The sequence below is a fragment of the Schistocerca serialis genome, chromosome 1 (assembly GCF_023864345.2).
Source record: "Schistocerca serialis cubense isolate TAMUIC-IGC-003099 chromosome 1, iqSchSeri2.2, whole genome shotgun sequence".
In the NCBI taxonomy this organism is placed as follows: domain Eukaryota; kingdom Metazoa; phylum Arthropoda; class Insecta; order Orthoptera; family Acrididae; genus Schistocerca; species Schistocerca serialis.
Window position 1 is genome coordinate 814,218,959 of NC_064638.1, and position 21,626 is coordinate 814,240,584.

A 21,626-nucleotide genomic window follows, 5' to 3' on the forward strand; every position below is an offset into this window, starting at 1 on the left:
CACATCCAGAATTGCTACAGAGTGGCTCCAGAAACACTCTTCTGGGTTTAAACACTTCCGCTGGCCACATAAACGTTATGGAACATATCTGGGATGCCTTGCAACGTGCTGTTCAGAAGAGATGTCCACTCCCTCGTAATCTTAGGGATTTATGGACACCCCTGCAGGATTCATGGTGGCAGTACCCTCCTGCACTACTTCGGACATTAGTCGAGCCCCTGCCGCGTCGTCTTGCGGCACTTCTGCGTGCACACTGGTTCAAAAATGGCTCTGAGCACTATGGGACTTAACATCTATGGTCATCAGTCCCCTAGAACTTAGAACTACTTAAACCTAACTAACCTAAGGACAGCACACAACACCAAGTCACCACGAGGCAGAGAAAATCCCTGACCCCGCCGGGAATCGAACCCGGGCGCGGGAAGCGAGAACGCTACCGCACGACCACGAGGTGCGGACAGAATGAGACGGACAGACGTCGTTACGTTACTCAGCACGGACGACTGGTAGCGCAGGAGAAATGCAAACAGTATGTTGCCTGCAGAGGAATGACCATAATTAGGTTCGGCGCAGCCTTAGAGAGGAACATAGAGTTAGTACGGCGTGGTGCGTAATCGGAGGCTCCACCCCAAAATTTGTTTCTTCTACTTTACCTATAGCAACCAAATTTTAAAATCATGTCTACTATGTAAAGATACAGCAGTACCCAAGTTTTGAAGTCCATTACTTAACTGGTTTTCTAATTTTGAATTTTAATATGATTTTAATGGTATCTTGGAAACCAACTTTTGGTATTGATACCAAGTTTCGCGTGCCGTATTTTGCAGGTACATTTACAAGACATACTGTAGTTCAACGATTCTGTGCTTTCATTTTATGAGAAGTATTAATAATCTGTTTTCAGTGTTTATTTAACATTCCAACCTTAAATGTTCTTTAATTATCGATAAATAAATGTGACGATAAAATAAAAAATTACAGTTTCGATAATATTAATGCATAGAAGTATGAAAACACATCAAAAGTACTTCCTGAAAAAGTTTCATTCAGGTTGGTTAATATTTATGATAAAAAAGTTGGCGCTCAGCTTAGAAAAACAAACTTATGGGAAAATGGATTTTAACATTTTTTCATGAAATGAATGTTGCTGCAAGATACATTTTCATAAAAATTCACTGGCGCCATAATGATTTCCCTTCCTGCTTATACGAGGCCTATTCTTGTAATCTCAAGATCTAGGTAGCCTCTCTCTTGAATTTTCTGAATAAAAATCTACTCACAGTCTTCTTGAGAGGGTGAAGTGGTAGGGATATTTGATTATAAGCCAGTACCTGTTTCTTTGGAGTTTGTTTTCTGCACTGAACAGGACTGCAGTGTATCCCTAAATTTATATTTACGCAGTCGACAGCCAAAGTAATTGATTTTCAATGACTGGCTGTAATTGCTTCACTTCCGTTTTCCTGGAAATCTTGCAACTTATTTTTCCGAATTAGAGTTTATGCCTTGGTAAAGTAAAGATGGTTCTGTTTGATGGCGATAGAAATAAAAAAATATCTTTGGTGTCTTTCAGTGTACCACAGACCCTTATGCAGTCAGTATTTCAAACATTTCTTAAACGTAATTGGAATACAGCCAAATCGTTCTGGGATCTAGGAGGAAACACTTTAAAGTTGTGAAATAGCCATTAATTATTTTTTGCAAAAAATTGGTGTTTAGGGTGGAGTCTCCCCTTAAAATGGAGAGTAGCTGTTCTTAAAGGGATGAAAAGTAGCATGATGGTCGGGTTAGGACCTTCAAAGCGACGAGACACATCAACATCTAGTTATGAGTGCAGGATGCCTAGTCTATATGTTTATTGTACGCGATAGTATCAATATATGCTTAGTGTTCTATTAATGTGTTTCAAAACTTCGAATATGACGAAAAAAAAATAGCAAACAGCAACATTACAATAGATTTCCATGCAAAAGATTATGGACACTTGGAAAGTGAAAGTGAGAATCCGAAGTGCAGAAAAAACCCTCCCCTTTTGTAAACGGTATTTCAGCATCGAATCTGTTCTTACGGAGTTTTACACACTTCGAACCATCACAGTCTACACAGTCCCTTCTTTCCTCGTCCAGTAGTAATCCATATTTTCGACAAAAAGTCGAACAATTTTCTACGCTGGATAAACATGGAATTAGATTTTTCCATGTGAGAGAATCCTTCGAAGAATCCTCAAGAACAACAGACATTCCTTCTCACTAACGACATAAATCGTTTGGGATTCCCTGGCAACTCACAAATAATTCGCGAAGGCATGTAATTTTGAGCAAGTAAGGGAACGACGGAAAACAAATAAAAATGACGATCACAACACCCGAGAAGGGAAATACACTCCTGGAAATGGAAAAAAGAACACATTGACACCGGTGTGTCAGACCCACCATACTTGCTCCGGACACTGCGAGAGGGCTGTACAAGCAATGATCACACGCACGGCACAGCGGACACACCAGGAACCGCGGCGTTGGCCGTCGAATGGCGCCAGCTGCGCAGCATTTGTGCACCGCCGCCGTCAGTGTCAGCCAGTTTGCCGTGGCATACGGAGCTCCATCGCAGTCTTTAACACTGGTAGCATGCCGCGACAGCGTGGACGTGAACCGTATGTGCAGTTGACGGACTTTGAGCGAGGGCGTATAGTGGGCATGCGGGAGGCCGGGTGGACGTACCGCCGAATTGCTCAACACGTGGGGCGTGAGGTCTCCACAGTACATCGATGTTGTCGCCAGTGGTCGGCGGAAGGTGCACGAGCCCGTCGACCTGGGACCGGACCGCAGCGACGCATGGATGCACGCCAAGATCGTAGGATCCTACGCAGTGCCGTAGGGGACCGCACCGCCACTTCCCAGCAAATTAGGGACACTGTTGCTCCTGGGGTATCGGCGAGGACCATTCGCAACCGTCTCCATGAAGCTGGGCTACGGTCCCGCACACCGTTAGGCCGTCTTCCGCTCACGCCCCAACATCGTGCAGCCTGCCTCCAGCGGTGTCGCGACAGGCGTGAATGGAGGGACGAATGGAGACATGTCGTCTTCAGCGATGAGAGTCGCTTCTGCCTTGGTGCCAATGATGGTCGTATGCGTGTTTGGCGCCGTGCAGGTGAGCGCCACAATCAGGACTGCATACGACCGAGGCACACAGGGCCAACACCCGGCATCATGGTGTGGGGAGCGATCTCCTACACTGGCCGTACACCACTGGTGATCGTCGAGGGGACACTGAATAGTGCACGGTACATCCAAACCGTCATCGAACCCATCGTTCTACCATTCCTAGACTGGCAAGGGAACTTGCTGTTCCAACAGGACAATGCACGTCCGCATGTATCCCGTGCCACCCAACGTGCTCTAGAAGGTGTAAGGCAACTACCCTGGCCAGCAAGATCTCCGGATCTGTCCCCCATTGAGCATGTTTGGGACTGGATGAAGCGTCGTCTCACGCGGTCTACACGTCCAGCACGAACGCTGGTCCAACTGAGGCGCCAGGTGAAAATGGCATGGCAAGCCGTTCCACAGGACTACATCCAGCATCTCTACGACCGTCTCCATGGGAGAATAGCAGCCTGCATTGCTGCGAAAGGTGGATATACACTGTACTAGTGCCGACATTGTGCATGCTCTGTTGCCTGTGTCTATGTGCCTGTGGTTCTGTCAGTGTGATCAGGTGATGTATCTGACCCCAGGAATGTGTCAATAAAGTTTCCCCTTCCTGGGACAATGAATTCACGGTGTTCTTATTTCATTTTCCAGGAGTGTATAATTTGTCGTATTCCAGTTTTTCTGTAATTGCGAGATTTATAACATTCAGGGTACTCCAACAGAAAGTGTTTCAGACAGGGCATAATAAACAGCTTATATGACTGATTTCTGAAATCAATTTACCCTGAATGTTACTTTATTTTGAAGGTATCAACATTCATTGCACATGTGTGTGTGAGAGAATGTATGTTGTACGTCCACAGAAAGCCGCAGTCATTCTGACGCCTATGGATCGAATGGCACGAATTGGCAAAACTCTGATTTTTGTTAATGGCTTACCTCTGCTGTTACTGTTACTCCGTGCATTTCCTGTACTTCACAAGTTTCTTAGGATTTTGCTGACAGATATCGGACGCACTCGTGCATCTCCCATGTCTCGTCTCAAACTGATGCTAAGCAACGGTTTGGCCTCTGCAGGGAGCCCACTATTGTTAAGAACCACGTCACGTCGAGATTTGTTGTTTGCTGTAAGGGGCGACGTGGAAAAATTCGCTGAATGGTTAAGAACACTATGGTACGATAACAGCAGGGCGTATCAATACTGACACACCTGGGGAAATAGGGAAATCCAAGGGACGCACGAGAACATGGGCTACCTTTAGCGCGAAGGAAAGAAAGGGGGGAGGAGATAAGTGGAAAGGAAAACGGAAAATCTAATAAAATCGATAAACTCTAATGAAACAAGTGAAATATTTCCCCATTATTGTTATCTCCATTACTCAGGTCAAGGGTTAATCTGCAAAAGGACTCGTTCATCAGTTACGGAATATGTATATTGAAAGGCCCCAGACGTGTGCAAATCTATTGGCCAATACTATGGAGGAGCATCAGTCACAAATGAAGCATATGGAATAAATAATGGAGTCTTAATTTGAATTTAGTCTCTAAACGCTCTGTTGAGATTAATCAGCCCTGTACTGCGAAACAATTGACAACTTGTTCCGTGAGTCCTTCCAAGCTAATGCTAAGTATACTAAACACAACGTTTTGGGAAGGCAAATACTACGCCTTCTATGCACTTACAGAGAGATTCATTAACATTCTCAAGTCTCTGACAAACATGATTCTTACAAGCAAGAGATATAACGAACAGAGTGTAGCAATAGGTCTTAAAAGCATAATTGAATCCTACACCTTTGTTGAGCAACGTAAAGCACTAGACAGGCAAATTTGGGACTTTGTATGGACTTCGCAGCAGCAAATGACCTCTTATAGTAGGAGGGTCTGACATGTGGGTCACATTCTGTATTTGAAATAAAAAGAGACACGTATTTCGGCTTTTCGCTAGACACTCCCTAGTTTTTGAAAAAAATCGAATTCAAGGTTGATGACAGAAGATCGTGTTTTCAATGCCATACATCGAAAAACCACCGAAAAACAATTTTTTTTATTAAAATAACATGGGAGTCCAAAGTTAATCATGTTCGAGTTATTAACGTTTTTTGTGTTTTCATGTTACAGCTCGCGAACTTATCATTCGACGTGTTCAGCAGAATTTTTAATTCTCTCTACTTCAAAAAAAAAAAGTCTTAGGTTTGTTTTTAGGCCATCCATATGTCAGCCCGTCCTTGTGCTCGCCAAATCATGCCTTCATCGACAAGTTTCCTTCAGCTGTATTGAAGTTTTCTTAAGTATTTAATTCATTGCAGTTTAGAAAAATTAAAATTTAGTTCAGACTGTATTCGAAATGAGCGAACTAAGCTATACTTCCACACAGACTCTTGACTTCCTCTGAAAAGTAATTATTTGATGTTTTCCTTTTTAAAAATCCTTGTTTTTTTTATAAAAAGTGTATTACTGGCCGAATTTTTTCCTTTTTCCAGTTGTTTCTGACAATTTTGTCCCTTTCGTGGTGCAAAAATAGATTGAATTCAGTTTCAGATTCACCTCCATCGTTAACGGCGTATTTCATATGGGAATACATAAGACACGTCATTGTTTTTGTTTTTGAAGCGAGGAACGTTTTGAAATGCGTGTACATTATCTTCTTGGTGTTAATTTCAGCCATTGTCGTTGTTAATAGCGTCACACATTTAAAGTTAATCTGCTTCCATAAACCTAGTATTCGTGAACATCCTACTGTTGGGTGTAGCGCTGTGTCAGTTAATCCACAATGTTCACAGTAAGGGTTTCACTCGAGTCTCTGGTAATGTCACCGTTGATGTTGTCGGAAAGATATCGTTTAAGAATGTGTAAACTGGAGAGCACAGCGTTGAACTTATAGTCGCATCTGAAAAGTTAGACCACACTAGCTTCCAGTTAAGATCTTCGTCGGCCGAAGTGGCCGTGTGGTTCTAGGCGCTGCAGTCTGGAACCGCGAGACCGCTAGGTCGCAGGTTCGAATCCTGCCTCGGGCATGGATGTGTGTGATGTCCTTAAGTTAGTTAGGATTAACTAGTTCTAATTTCTAGTGGACTAATGACCTCAGAAGTTGAGCCCCATAGTGCGCAGAGCCATTTGAACCATTTAGTTAAGAGGAGGAGGAGGAGATTAGTGTTTAACGTCCCGTCGACAACGAGGTCATTAGAGACGGAGCGGAAGCTCGGGTGTGGGAAGGATGGGGAAGGAAATCGGCCGTGCCCTTTCAAAGGAACCATCCCGGCATTTGCCTGTAGCGATTTAGGGAAATCACGGAAAACCTAAATCAGGATGGCCGGAGACGGGATTGAACCGTCGTCCTCCGGAATGCGAGTCCAGTGTGCTAACCACTGCGCCACCTCGCTCGGTCATTTAGTTAAGATCTTCGTGTTTTATTTAGCTGACTGGTGTGTGGACTGTTTCTTCCTGTAGTTCTCCCATGATCATTTTCGTGGTGAAGTTCTTATCATTTTGGAGTTTTTCCACAATTTCCGTTGTGAGTTCTACTTCTTGTGGTAATTTCCCATGCGGTCTTCCATAGATCCGACTGACTTGCTGGTCGTTCCAAGAATTTCATAACATTTTTAACTATGAGTGCTGTGCGTTTTTCTCACATTCTGTTAACCCAATGCCACTTTCATTTGATAGCTTTGTTAACTGATCTTCTGCCACACGGAGTAGCAACCCTTTCCAGATGAATCATCGTATATAATTCTTTATTTGAGGAATATATTTTCGCGCTATGGGTATTATTTGAGCTGTTACCACATTTTTGAAAGATCCAGCATACTGACAGACAGTATCCTTTGAATATGATTTAAGTTCCAAGTGCTGTTCGCTATTAAGACGCTTCTTACTTTCTCCACTATTTATTTAGAATTATCTCCAAACAAGTTGTTCATGTTCTTCTTCAGTTGAACGTCGGGCACTACCATTTCGTGGCGTTCTATGAGGGGATGCGGAGTGAGTTTAAAAGTTTTGTTTAACCATAGGAGTCGCGTTTTGTTGTTTATTGTTGCTCCTGTTGCTTTCTTATAAGAATCCTTTACTTCTAATATCTTCCCAATGTCCTGTTGCTGCGTGAGTAGAACTGTTATATTGTCGGCATAAGCGTTAACAGCGAACCTTTGTATACCAACATTTCCTCCAGAGGTTTGGTTGGTGATGAGTGGATTACTGGTTCCAAGGAAATTATAAATAATATCATGGATAACAGGCATCCCTGCCGGACTGAGCGCTGAGTTGAGAATTCTATCATGAAGTGGCCATTTATTTGCAGTTTGGAGACCACTGGTTTCCGTTGGGGTGATAGCAGACCTGTTGTGGTCTGTGGAAAGTTGTAATCTTGTAATACATTCCTTAGATATTGATGACTGACTTTGTCAAAGGCATTTTCTCAGTCGATGATCAACAATTCTATCGTTCCGGTTTGGTGAATCCACGAGAAGAAGATAATGTCTCTCAGAGAGCAAAGTCCATCAATGGTCTTCCTGTTGGAAACACTACACGTTTGGCCAGGTACGATTACCTCTGGAAGAGTCTCTTTTAGTCTTGCGGTTATCATGCGCAACATTATTATTGAGTCGGCACATAACAAAGTTATTGGTCTATAATCAGTTATTCTTCTTGGCTTCGAAATTTTTAGTAGAAGTACTATAATTCCTGGTTCATTTTCTAGATATGTGTATTTGAATCACTCTTTTTTTTCTCTTTCATGGGCGCCATGAATTCCGCTTTGACAACTGAGCAGAAGTCTTTGTAAAATTCATATGGTATGGCGCCGCTTTGATAACTGAGCACAAATCTTTGTAAAATTCATACGGTATGTCGTCAATGCCAGGACTCGTATTTCATGGTAAGTGCTTTAAAATGTCTTCAGTTTCTTCTTCGGTTATTGATTTTATCATCATAGTGACATCATAGTGACATAGTGAGGGAGGTCGTGCAGTGTTGTAGCAAACTTGCTGTCTTGGTAGGATCTTATGGTTGTTCTCCGAACAGTCTCCGGAAATGTTCCTTAATCTTCCCGTCGGAAGAATTTATATCTCCGATAAATCTCTGTCTGCACCGTTTCCGTACTCTTCTGAGATGGCAGATGCTCCACTGTGCGAGTGGAATGCATCCCTTATCTTGCATGTGATTATTTTGCCGTCGAGTTCTTTTTCCGGTAGTTGTAGGATCTTTTTGGAGTTCTTGACCAATCACATAACAGAATTCGATGTTTTTCCTTCTAGTGTCACTGACCCTATACTCTACGTTTCTAAACAGTTTACGAATTCCAGGTTTAACCAGTTTATTCCACCATTCAAGAACGCTACTAAAGAACCGCTTCCGATGAACCCATGTTTGACAACATTCGCAGAATTCTGTTTTTGCACATCAACGTTGAGCTGGTTGCAGTTTAACTTCCAGTATCTCTTTACCATTAGTATGGGTCGGGGTAAATCTTTTATTTTAGCGACAACTGCCTAGTGATCCGAGAAGGTAACGGGGATTACCTCATAGTCCTGGTGTGGTATAAAATCTGTCCTGTCTCGAGGCTGTCAGTGAAGATACGTATGTATAGTAGGGGTCGCTTTATGACTAGTCGATCTATGACGTCTATCAGTTTTAGTCCCCATCCACGTTATTTAAGGGGTCGCAGTTAGGGATGATCTTGTTGTGTCTACATATCTTGCAACACAATTAAAATCTCCCGCCGTTATTATGTCATCCTTTGCGTGTCTCATAAAGTACGGAATAGTTTCACTAAAAAGCTTTTCTCTACTAGTTCTTTTATTTGTTCGTGATGGGTCACAAAGGTTTAATATTGTTATTTCATTAAGTTTGGCTTTGATAACGCGTCCATCCGGTTGCTTTTCTAAGTTCTGTCATTCCAGTCCCATTCTGGTTAAAATGCAGCAACCCTTCCCGCTAGACCCGACATCGTTGTCCACATTGTACTGCTGTTGTATGTTCATCTCTTCGAAAGTTACTTCCTGAAGGAAGGCAACATCCACATAATTGGTTTTTAAGATATTTCCAAGAATCCTCATCTTTTTTCACTTGTTTTTCCTCAGATATTTAGCGCGTGTAGAGTAAGCACCCTCCTATTGTCCACTGCAAGCTGTTTGTCAGTTTGCCGGCCGGATTGGTCGTGCGGTTCTAGGCTCTACAGTCTGGAGCCGAGCGACCGCTACGGTCGCAGGTTCGAGTCCTGCCTCGGGCATGGATGTGTGTGATGTCCTTAGGTTAGTTAGGTTTAAGTAGTTCTAAGTTCTAGGGGACTGATGACCTCAGCAGTTCAGTCGCATAGTGCTCAGAGCCATTTGAACCATTTGTTTGTCAGTTTTCGTGTCCATTCATATTCCCCTACTTAATCGTCTTGTCCGGATTCGTTTCCAGGAGTTTCACTTCCATTTCTCCTTTCTCGTCGTCTTCCCGCATCTTTCTTATTTTTCCAAAGCGCCGTATGTAGATTTGGTATGCCTTTCGTTCTCAGTGCCTTCTCAACCTTGAGATTTTATAGTCTTTTGGTTGGTAATACTTCCCTCTGCTGCCTTACTGCGTGCTTTGCAGACCGTGTAGTGACCCTGAAAGCTGTTTCGTCGCAATCTTCTACTTTACTTTCCCATTTACATGCTCCAGTGACAGCTGCGTGGCTGCAGTCAGCTTTTCCTGTGTTGTTGTCTGACGTGTTGCTTCCTGCAATGGTTGATGTTTGCTCTCCTGCTGTAGATGGAACAAGGGGCTCGCCACATATGGTTTTCGTGAATGAAGAAAATCTGTGTCCCCATGAGTTTCCATCCCATCTCGGACCCAGCCTGTATTACTGGAACTTTATAGGTCTTCTGTTTCCTTGGTATCTTTGCCAATGTTTCTTCGGGGTCTTCTTCGCAGCTCGTACTGATCTTTTCTAATGGACATTTCTTGTAGTCCTGATTTCGATGTGAACTTTCATTTTCCATGTCTGTTTCGTTTTCTTGTTCTTCCTTTCGATCGTCGTATGATTTCTTGTATTATTCATTTGTTGCTGGTCTCTTGTTCGAGGGTGGCAATTTCTCTTCAATTAAACCAGGGGATCGGTCAGTTTTTTCTGTGTGAGTATTCTCGGTATTGCCTGTTGCAGTACTTGAAGGAATCAGTCCTTTTGTCTCCAGACTTATCCGCTGTTGTAGATTACTTCGTGGAATAAACACGCGCCGTGAGCAGTTTTCTCGAAGATGCCCTGGTTCATTGCATACGTGACCTGTGGGAGTTTGCCCAGTATATATTATGTATGACTTGGAACCGCCTACAAGAATGTGGGACGGGATATCGGACGTAAGAAACATTCGTACAGATCTAATTCCGTTGTAGCACTGAATCTTGAATCTAGGAGACCACTTTTCGAATCAGAATCTTTTTACCTGCACGTAATTAGAAAGTACTTGTACCAGGTCCTTGTTGTCTAGCTCTGGGGGAAGATTTAGCACCCTGGCAGTTTTCAGTTCGCTGTTAGGGTTACTCATATCAACGGTACTGACAGAATCATCACGATGACGAAATTAAAATGTGTCCTGGGTTTTCAGTAATATTCTATCTAACATATCAGACCTGTTTTCTCGCGCTTCCAGCCGCGTCAGGTGGTTAAAATCCCATGAGCTTCCGACCGAGCCCCCCTCAGCCATTGTCAAGTGGTAAGACTGACTGCTGTGTCGCCGTAGCCGCGTCGTTATAGAGCCGCACTGCTGGCTATGACGTCACTAGTGCTCTCTTCCTCGCCATATATGGTAATGTTTTCATCCCGCGTCCGTCACGATCGTTTTAACCTCCCGATGGCCGGGTCCCAGGCTGTGCTGAGCTGCAAGCCGCCGTCCTTGTTGATGGTGTTTTCAGAGGTTTTTATTTCAATAGCTTCTTTTATGACGCTATACCAAAATCCCTTCGTTCTCATAACGACAGATGTGTCGTCGAATAAAATTCGGCGTCCATTTTCTATGGCGTGTTCTGCCGCGGCTGATTTTTCTGGATAGCGTAGGCATAGGCACCTCTCGTGTTCCTGCCGGCGTTCCTCCACAGTGCGTACTGTTTGTCCGACGTAGAAACAGCCACACTGACATGGTATCTTGTACACTCAGGGCGTTCTAAGCCCTCGATCGTCAGCTGGAAGCCCGAGAAAATTTTATTAATTGATATCGCGCGAAACCATGCATTCATACGTAACAGTCCTGTGCATTTTAGCGAAAACGCAGTACTTCTCTTTATCTATTACTGATTTTCATGCAGCCAATCATGAATTTCCAAAGCTGTATGTTGCACATGTCTTGTATTCTTGTCAAAGGCGAACCTCAAAGTGTTTTTTCTGATCGAATCCTTTGACATTGTTTACTGGTACGAAGCAGGACCTCCAAAGACGATGAAGAAGATGCACAAGAGATATTACCACTTACAAGTTCGATGGCTGCACAAGGAACGCAATATTCACGTACCGTAGCACATGTTTAGGTAACCTGTCAGCTACAGCACGCCCACACATGCTGAGCAGTACTTTTTTTTAAATCTCATTTAGTTCGCTTTTGTTCGTTGCATCTGATCGGGGCGGACGTCGTAAGACACCCGTTTAAGTTCGTTGTTGATCGATTAACTCAGTTTTTTTTATTACAGAGGGCAGCTAACCCTCTGACCGAACACGCTGAGCTACCGTGCCGGCTATGCACTAGGCCGTGACTGATGGAGAGTGACGTCGGCGCTCGTGCGGTCAAGGCATTAGGCTACCAAACTACTAGTCCGTGGTCGATTGCTGGTCGAGGCTTTTATTTTATTCGATAGGTTTTTGTGTGTATCTGATAATGTGAATGCCTTCCTTTTCTTCTTTTCATCGTGGTACAGACGCGATACCATAGCGTTTTGGTAGGTGGTGATGTTCAACAGACCTGCACCATGAAAGTGATACCGCCGAAATATACCTCTCTTTGTCGGCTGTGTGACGTTTTCTTCCTCCAACAAGTTAAGAATGTCATCCCACGACTTCAAAGTCATGCGGTGCTGACCAGAGAATTACAAGATAGGGGGGATGCTATCAAAATTAATGCGTTGGTCCATAAACGTCTTTCGAGATATGCTTTTATACGCTTGGTACACATTCAAATCGATATCTGATAGATCTGTTTTTAGCAACGTGAATCAGATATATTTTTCGCGAACAGTGTACCAGAAAACATGGCAATACGGCGAGATTTCGTCCGTGTGTTGCGGATTGTGCGGGAAATATTTATTTTTTGTCTGTATCTGTGATAAATTTCACCCCACTGATTGCGAGATCGGTCACGAATAGACGATCTGTTAGTATTACGCAGTAATATACTTCAGGTGTATCTTTGTGCTATACATCACTGTGAAAATAAATGTTTTATTTCAAGAAAAGGAAAGTAAGATATTCAAAATATTACAATATCATCAGGTACACCCCAAAAAAATATCGAATGAAGAAAAAAAGCCACTCCCAACAATCACAGACAAGCAGCCTGGTAGAATCAATTCACCGTTCGCACACCGAACTCGCTCTGCTAGATACATCGAATGACGTACCCAAGCTACTGCATGGGAACACAAAAACGTTACTAACTCCAAGATTATTAATTTTGAAGCCAGTATTAATAAAAATGTTTGTTTTTAAACGCTCTTTCGATGCATAGCATTGAAAATACGATTTTGAGTCATCAACTTGCACGTTGATTTTTTGAAAAACTTGGTAATGTCTTGCAAACAGCCGGGACACGTGTCTCTTTATTTTGAGTATAGAGCGTCCTTGAAAAGCTTGATCAAAATCGGTGACCCACATTTCAGACCGTCCCCTTTTTAGGAATGGTGCTATCAGGTAAGGTTATTGGACGGGCCGTTTGATGAAACTTTCAATATCTGTGAAAGATGAAACATCGAGTGTAAATTCTCTAACAGACAAATAAAAATAGGAAGGAAGCCTAACGATAGAACTCTAAACTAGAGTTAGAATGATACTTTATTTAACCAATGACTGACAATACATATTCGCAATTAAATACCTGATTGTATCTAATAAATACGTTGTAGACACATAAGGAACCGTACAACACCTCTTTTTTTTCGAAGCTGCCGTCCGTGACGAAGATTTTAAAATAAGGCGTTTAATTTTTGTCACTGACAACTTCTTGTGAAAGTTCTCTTCTGTTTCGAGCACAGCTGGTGTTGATAACAACTTCATTTAAAGTACAAATATCGAAACTGTCTGATATTCATATCAGTCACCCTGACGTACGCACGACCATTTCCGTAAGAGCTTGCAACAGTTTTACAGGACATAGAGGATACTCCACTGAAAAGTTTGAGGTAGGGAACCTGGGGTCGGAGAAGTCAGCTTAAGGGATTGATAGGAATAAAATGACGTTACTGCGTACTTTTTTATTTACATTAGTTACAGTTAACTACACATGTCAGTCTCGACCAAGAGAAATAAACACTTGTCACGACGGATGATGCCTGTTAGGAAATCGTTGCCTGTACAGCCTTTCAACAGCGAGAGGACTGCAATGTACTTCGCGATATACAAGATGCATGTCTCTGATTATGGCGTTGGTTTGTGGGGCAGCTGTACAAGTTCCCAATCTTTCCCTTTTCAGTCTCGCCACGTTTCTAATGACGATGATACGATGAGGACGACACAAACAGCCAGTCCCCGGACGGAGAAGACCCCTACCCTGCCGGGAATTGAACCCGGGACCCCCCGTGATCCAGACGCAGCAACGCTGGCCACCAGTCCACGAGCTACTGACTCTATACGTCTCTGAATAGCACTTATTAATGAACGGATCTGTCTTTGATTCGTAGCAGTTCTGTCGTGGGACAATTTAACTACGATACAACAGAGACACCTCACGGACAGGTAAAGTAAATAAAACCTACATCATGATCTCCTAGTAATCAGGTTCGTCTTCTTTGTTTCCTTACAGGAAATAAGGAATGCACATGTAAATGAACAGCACAGTACGTGTAAACTTGTACGCATGTTAATTGTAAATAAGCTGGGAAACGGTAACGCTAGACAAAGCGGTAGACAAGTTTACTTTCACATCTCCTTAACCTTGCTTCTCCGACCTCAGGAGTCCTACCTCAAACTGTTCAGTGGAACATTCCCTAAATCCCGTTACATTTTTGCACGCTCTTACGGAAACACCCGGTATTTAACGGGACCTGTGGCTGTTGCAAGCCGCGCGGAGTGGCCGCGCGGTTTGAGGCGCCTTGCGCGGGTTGCGTGGCCCCTCCCGCCGGAGGTTCGAGCCCTTCTTCGGGCATGAGTTTGTATATAGTTCTTAGCGTAAGTTAGCTTAAGTAGTGTGAAAGTCTAGGGACCGATGACCTCAGCGGTTTGGTCCCTTAAGAATTCACACGCAGTTGAGCATTTTTTTTTTTTTTTTTTTTTTTGAGCTGTTGCAAATCCTAAGAGTTCATTTACAAAGCTAAAACTGTTGAAAAAATACTTCCGTTCTACACTGATTCAGGATCGGGTACCTGGTGTGGTAGAACAATGAACAGAAGCGCGTTGCGTGTGGTCACAAGGTAGTTAACTGGCGAGCGAGCATTAACAGGGATACTAAAAATATTATCTGGCAGAGCACGAAGCAAGACGGCGTGCATACCACAAAAACGTGACCCGTCTTTCAGTGCAGAAACTACAAAACTTCTTCAGCTACCTCAGTATCCACAGTGAACAAATCACGCAGATGAAATTAGGCAAATAACAGAACACAGAGGGCGTGCAATCAAGCATTCTCTCCATGCTTCATCCGTGCATGGATGAGGCGAAACTATAATGTGCGGTTCAATAAAAAATATCCTCTGCCATGCAGTTCACAGTATTCTGCAGAGTATAGAGGTAGTTGTAGATATATCGACACAAAATGAAGATAGGAAATATTTATTTTTGTAAAATAATAGATCAATTTTGGACGTACTAGCACGAAAAAGGCTAATTTAAGTAATACAAGAGCTGTGAATGTAGTTCACTTTCCCGCGGAAGTCAAAGTTAACATATTGGGGTCGGGCTCTGGTGCACACTTTGGTTTCGTCAGGTAGGTTCAAATGAGTTCACTCTCCGCTGCTGAGTAAAAATTCAGTCTGACGATAAGAATTTAGATCATTAAGCACAAACATGTATTTGGCAAATTACATTCTTCATTGGTGTTCATAGTTATGTACTGCTGCAAATTACTTAATCGTTTGTTTTGTATTGCAGAACTGTAGTAGATATCATTTATCTGCAGTGATATGACACTGCCTTGTAATGAATTAATTTCTAATGTTTTTAGTCTGCAAATGAGAACAAAATGAAGAAAACTGCAACTGCTGTTGAACCAATAATATTTTAATATTTACCACCGGTTTTGGAATAATTTAATTCCATCCTTTGGCATACAATAAATCGTACAAGAATCCTGTGTTATCTCTGGAACGGAAGTTCTGTCCAGCTTTATAAAGTAGGGAACATAGGATCTGGACAGCAGCCACAGTCTAGCCATATTAACAATTATTAGTACGACCAGGCCCGCAAGACGGTGGTTGCTGTCAGGATCCAGTATTACCTATTTCACACTGTCCAGACACATTAATGTGATCACATGTCAAAAGCCTCAATAACCAACTTTTCCTATGTGGATCGCTGAGAAACACGCAGAAAATGGTTCAAATGGCTCTTATGGGACTTAACATCTGAGGTCATCAGTCCCCTAGACTTAGAACTGCTTAAGCGTAACTAACCAAAGGACATCAAACACATCCATGCCCGAGGCGGGATTCGAACCTGCGACCGTAGCAGCAGCGCGGTTCCGGACTGAAGCGCCTAGAACCACTCGGTCACAGCGGCCGGCAAACGTGCAGAAAGAGAGTCAGTGAGCTTCTGGAAGCTACCGACAAGGATTTGAGTCATACCGACTCCAATACCGTAGCCAGCTGCGCTACGTTTCACGGTTAAAGATCCATGGCGAGAACAGCCTGATTTTAAATCCGGTGAGTTTAGTGACCAGGGGAGTACGGTAAACTCAGTCTGATGCTCTTAGAAACGTGCACGTACGCGACGAGCTGTGTGACATGTTGCATTGTCCTGTTGGTAGATGGCATTGTACCGAGGAAAAACAAACTGCGTTTAGCGGTGGTCATGGTCCCCAAGGATAGATGCATAGTTGTATTGATCCATTGTGCCTTCCAGAATGACGATATCACCCAGGGAATGCCACAATAACAGTCCTCAGATCACAACGCTCCCTCATGCGGTATGGATTCTTCCGACAATTTGAGCAGGGTGTTTGCTTTCAGATATTTCACGCCGTACACTCTAATGACCGTCTGTCCGATGGAGGATAAAACGTGATTCGTCTGGAAAGGTTACCTGTCACTACTCAGTGGACGTCCAGCTGCGCTACTGGCGTGCAAATTCCAACCTTTATTGTCGATGAACACTGGTCAGCAGGGGCGCATGAACCAGACGTCTGCTCCAGAGACCCACACGCAGCAGTGTTTGCTGAATGTTTGACGAGACACTGTTGGTAGCCCTCTTGTTCATCTGGGAGGTCAACATCTCAACTGACGCATGTCATTTCACCCGTACACATTTGCGCAGCCGTCATTCATCTCAGTCATCTATGGCTCATGGTGCACCACGGTTGCCACGGCTCCAGTTTCGGATAGCCCTATTTTGCCATGCTTGGTATACTTTAACCACGGCGGTACGCGAACAGTTTGCAAATTTAGCCGTTTCAGCAACGCTTTCATCCTTGGCCCGAAAGCCAGTCATCATGCCCTTTTGGACTTTTGGACGTCAGACGACAATGTGTGTACTGTTTTCTGCGTCCCTCCTTCTACACCCCCCCCCCCCCCCCCCGCCCCCCGACATTATTTTTATACCCTCCACTGCTAGTGCTGCCACATGCCTTCCGTGAGTGGTTATTACACGTTGACGTCAAACATAGGCGGTGGTCACATTAATGTCACTGGACAACATAGGGCGGAAGATGATCTTAGATCTTTTACGCATTTTTACATGTCATAAAATGGAATTACAATATTCCGTTACCGGTTGCAAATTATGACATATTATTGGGCTCAACAACTGTTACGGTGTTCTTCAGTTTGTGAAAATGGACAACTGCAGGTGCTGCTTCCTACGAAAAGAACCCTTTGTTGAAAATAAGCAGATTATCGTAGTAATTAAATACAGATTTTCATAAGAAAAACTTTTGTTTTTAATTAAAATTTACCTTAGGCAGCGGGCAGTCTTTGTTATTTGTAATGACGAATATCTATTTCATGAATTGATAGAACAGAGAAAAATTGTTAAGGTTATATTTCACTTTATTAAAGCATTACGAATAAAATAGGCCGTTTTAAAAGGTTTTCTTAGTTGTCTTACTTTTTGAACCAAGTAGAACTTGATTCAAAAAGTAAGATATGTAAGAAAAACTTTTGAAACGGCCTATTTTATTCGTTCAAATGGTTCAAATGGCTCTGAGCACTATAGGACTCAACATCTTAGGTCATAAGTCCCCTAGAACTTAGAACTACTTAAACCGAACTAACCTAAGGACATCACACACACCCATGCCCGAGGCAGGATTCGAACCTGCGACCGTAGCAGCCTCGCGGTTCCGGACTGCAGCGCCAGAACCGCACGGCCACCGCGGCCGGCTATTTTATTCGTAATGCTTTAATAAAGTGAAATATAACCGTAACAATTTTTCTCTGCTCTATCAGTTCATGGAGGGAGGCGGGCGGTTGACTGAGAGAGACGATGTGTGGGTGACGTTTTACTCAGTGTGGAATGGTGGAGCAGGCGTGCAGAAGGACGAGCGCCCCCACTTTATAGACTTGCCCTGGGGGGCCATGTGACTTTACTTAAGCCCTGGCCCAGAAACGTCCACTAGATTGCCACAGAGAGCCGTGGGAGTCTCCGTTCTGTCTCCACCGTACAGTTTTGACAGTCAGGCTGTGAAAGAATCCTGCTTGTATCAGATGACGGTAGTAGCAAACCGTTGTATGTTTACGGAGTAACACAACGGAGCAGTGTCTCGGAAAGAACTATTTCTTGTACGGTGTCAGGAAGAATGTATTAACTGGCATTTTGTGTATAACAACCTTATGAAAATGTGGGGTGAATTAACTGCCTCTCAGATATTAGGAACTTTGTTATATTGAGTGCCACTCAAATTAGATTCTGCACAACAAGAAGAACTAAAGCAAGAACGAAGATACAGTTTATGGCAAACTTATTCTGAACTTACCTACTTATAGTATTCGATCCACGATGGTGAACTATGGAACTTTCATACCTTTTCAATTTCAACAGGGCAAGGTGCTGTTGGTTAAAATTTTGTAAAGGGGTTACCTGGATGTGAGACTCTTTTAATCAATATACATTAGTAGTATACCAATGGGGCTTGTGGCTCACGATAAATATACTTCGAATATCACACACCTCTGTTACCTAGATACAGGGTCAGGTTGGGTGGTGGCTAGGACTGTTGATATTTTCAAAAATATCGGGAATTCGATATATTAAAAAGCATCATCTTCAGTCTTCGATACATCGAGAAAGTGCCGGTACATCGGTGGTAAAAATATCGACATATCAGCCTATAAAAAAACGGCTACACATTGTAAATACACTCCAGGAAATTGAAATAAGAACACCGTGAATTCATTGTCCCAGGAAGGGGTAACTTTATTGACACATTCCTGGGGTCAGATACATCACATGATCACACTGACAGAACCACAGGCACATAGACACAGACAACAGAGCATGCACAATGTCGGCACTAGTACAGTGTATATCCACCTTTCGCAGCAATGCAGGCTTCTATTCTCCCATGGAGACGATCGTAGAGATGCTGGATGTAGTCCTGTGGAATGGCTTGCCATGCCATTTCCACCTGGCGCCTCAGTTGGACCAGCGTTCGTGCTGGACGTGCAGACCGCGTGAGACGACGCTTCATCCAGTCCCAAACATGCTCAATGGGGGACAGATCCGGAGATCTTGCTGGCCAGGGTAGTTGACTTACACCTTCTAGAGCACGTTGGGTGGCACGGGATACATGCGGACGTGCATTGTCCTGTTGGAACAGCAAGTTCCCTTGCCGGTCTAGGAATGGTAGAACGATGGGTTCGATGACGGTTTGGATGTACCGTGCACTATTCAGTGTCCCCTCGACGATCACCAGTGGTGTACGGCCAGTGTAGGAGATCGCTCCCCACACCATGATGCCGGGTGTTGGCCCTGTGTGCCTCGGTCGTATGCAGTCCCGATTGTGGCGCTCAACTGCACGGCGCCAAACACGCATACGACCATCATTGGCACCAAGGGAGAAGCGACTCTCATCGCTGAAGACGACACGTCTCCATTCGTCCCTCCATTCACGCCTGTCGCGACACCACTGGAGGCGGGCTGCACGATGTTGGGGCGTGAGCGGAAGACGGCCTAACGGTGTGCGGGACCGTAGCCCAGCTTCATGGAGACGGTTGCGAATGGTCCTCGCCGATACCCCAGGAGCAACAGTGTCCCTAATTTGCTGGGAAGAGGCGGTGCGGTCCCCTGCGGCACTGCGTAGGATCCTACGGTCTTGGCGTGCATCCGTGCGTCGCTGCGGTCCGGTCCCAGGTCGACGGGCACGTGCACCTTCCGCCGACCACTGGCGACAACATCGATGTACTGTGGAGACCTCACGCCCCACGTGTTGAGCAATTCGGCGGTACGTCCACCCGGCCTCCCGCATGCCCACTATACGCCCTCGCTCAAAGTCCGTCAACTGCACATACGGTTCACGTCCACGCTGTCGCGGCATGCTACCAGTGTTAAAGACTGCGATGGAGCTCCGTATGCCACGGCAAACTGGCTGACACTGACGGCGGCGGTGCACAAATGCTGCGCAGCTAGCGCCATTCGACGGCCAACACCGCGGTTCCTGGTGTGTCCGCTGTGCCGTGCGTGTGATCATTGCTTGTACAGCCCTCTCGCAGTGTACGGAGCAAGTATGGTGGGTCTGACACACCGGTGTCAATGTGTTCTTTTTTCCATTTCCAGGAGTGTATAATGCCAGTTTCAGAGCTGTATATTTAAACATTGATTTATTATTAGATATTCTGTACATCAGCAAGCCAGCAGCCTGCCTATGCCCCTTCCAGCAAGAACTAAGAATGGGAAGTGCATGTAAGTGGCACAATAAGAGCGTCCGTTGGGTCCGTTATTCGGTTTCGTCACATATCGGATTTGTCCAGAACATTTCACGTTGACTTCCCTGGTTGTCTCATTGCTGCCAACGCCAGCGACCTAGCAGTTGTAGCATCAAAATTGCGTCGTGAAGTTAGACATTGCAGTTTCTGTTGGTAGCACCGAGTGCCGATTACGTCACTATTTCCCTTCACACGTCTCGCCCACCGCGAACGACAGCCTTGTTCATCATTTTCAGCAACTGTTTTTGAAGAATGCCGATATGAAGAAATAGCACACCTGCTGTGTTAAAAATTGTTTTTTAACGCAAATGGTGTAGTATTTCATTACATTGGAAATCTTGTTATTTCAAGGACCTCTCCCCCCCCTCCCCCCGTGCAGTCGGACTTCTTTGTGCCACCTATACTACCTTCAGACAGTCAAACACAAGGACTGGACGTGATGAAAGCTGCAAGAGTAATAAGACTCCCTCACACAGTGAAAGTAAAATTATGTTCTACTACAATTTAAGTAATTTCAAATATTTATCGAAAATTGCGAAAAGAATGTAATATAAAGTAAAAATATCGCCACTCAATACTGTTATTTCAATATCGATATATCGGGGAAATGATATATATCAAAATCACTCTGGAAAAGGTATCAATATATCGATATTTTATCAACTGATCCGTTGGTGACGAGAGAGGCGGGGGTGGAGAGTTGGTGCAGGCACAGGCGATGTGCACGAACACACACGCACAGATCAGGAGGAAAGGTACATGCTTTGAGGGGTCATAGTGTTAGTGATTCTGAACAAAAAGCTTCACATGGACGTACGCCCTATTCCGAATAGTTTCCCAGACAGAATACATTTGATATCACTTCTGTACGTTTTTCTTGAACAACTTGAAAACCGCACCCTCCAGCGTAAACGTGTCGCAGTACAAAATTAAACTATATTAAATTTCCTACAAAAAAGATCCTATTCATTTTTTACTCTAGAACCAATGGTTTGTGCCAAGAGAGCACGAGAATGTTGAAAAACTCGATGGACGCGCATGCACTATAACTTAGTGGTTTAGTATTTTAAACATAGCTGCGCAACAGCAACGGTTCCACGTAATAGGATTAAAAACAGCCGACCAGTTGCAAAGGATAACTGGTTTACGTAGTTTTTGTAGGCCAATTTGAGGTTTACAATGTACCACAATAGTGTAGAGCAAGTTGAGCCAACTGTTTGATACGGGACACCTGTGGTCTGTCAAGTCGGA

The 21,626-nt window shown here is 44.0% G+C and overlaps 1 non-coding gene across 1 annotated transcript; it reads right to left on the minus strand.

Moving 5' to 3' along the window:
* Positions 1–6,453: 6,453 nt before the first annotated feature.
* On the minus strand, positions 6,454–6,526 carry Trnaa-cgc (transfer RNA alanine (anticodon CGC)). The gene has a single exon. It is a non-coding gene; the product is annotated as a tRNA-Ala (tRNA).
* Between the last annotated feature and the right edge of the window lie 15,100 nt (positions 6,527–21,626).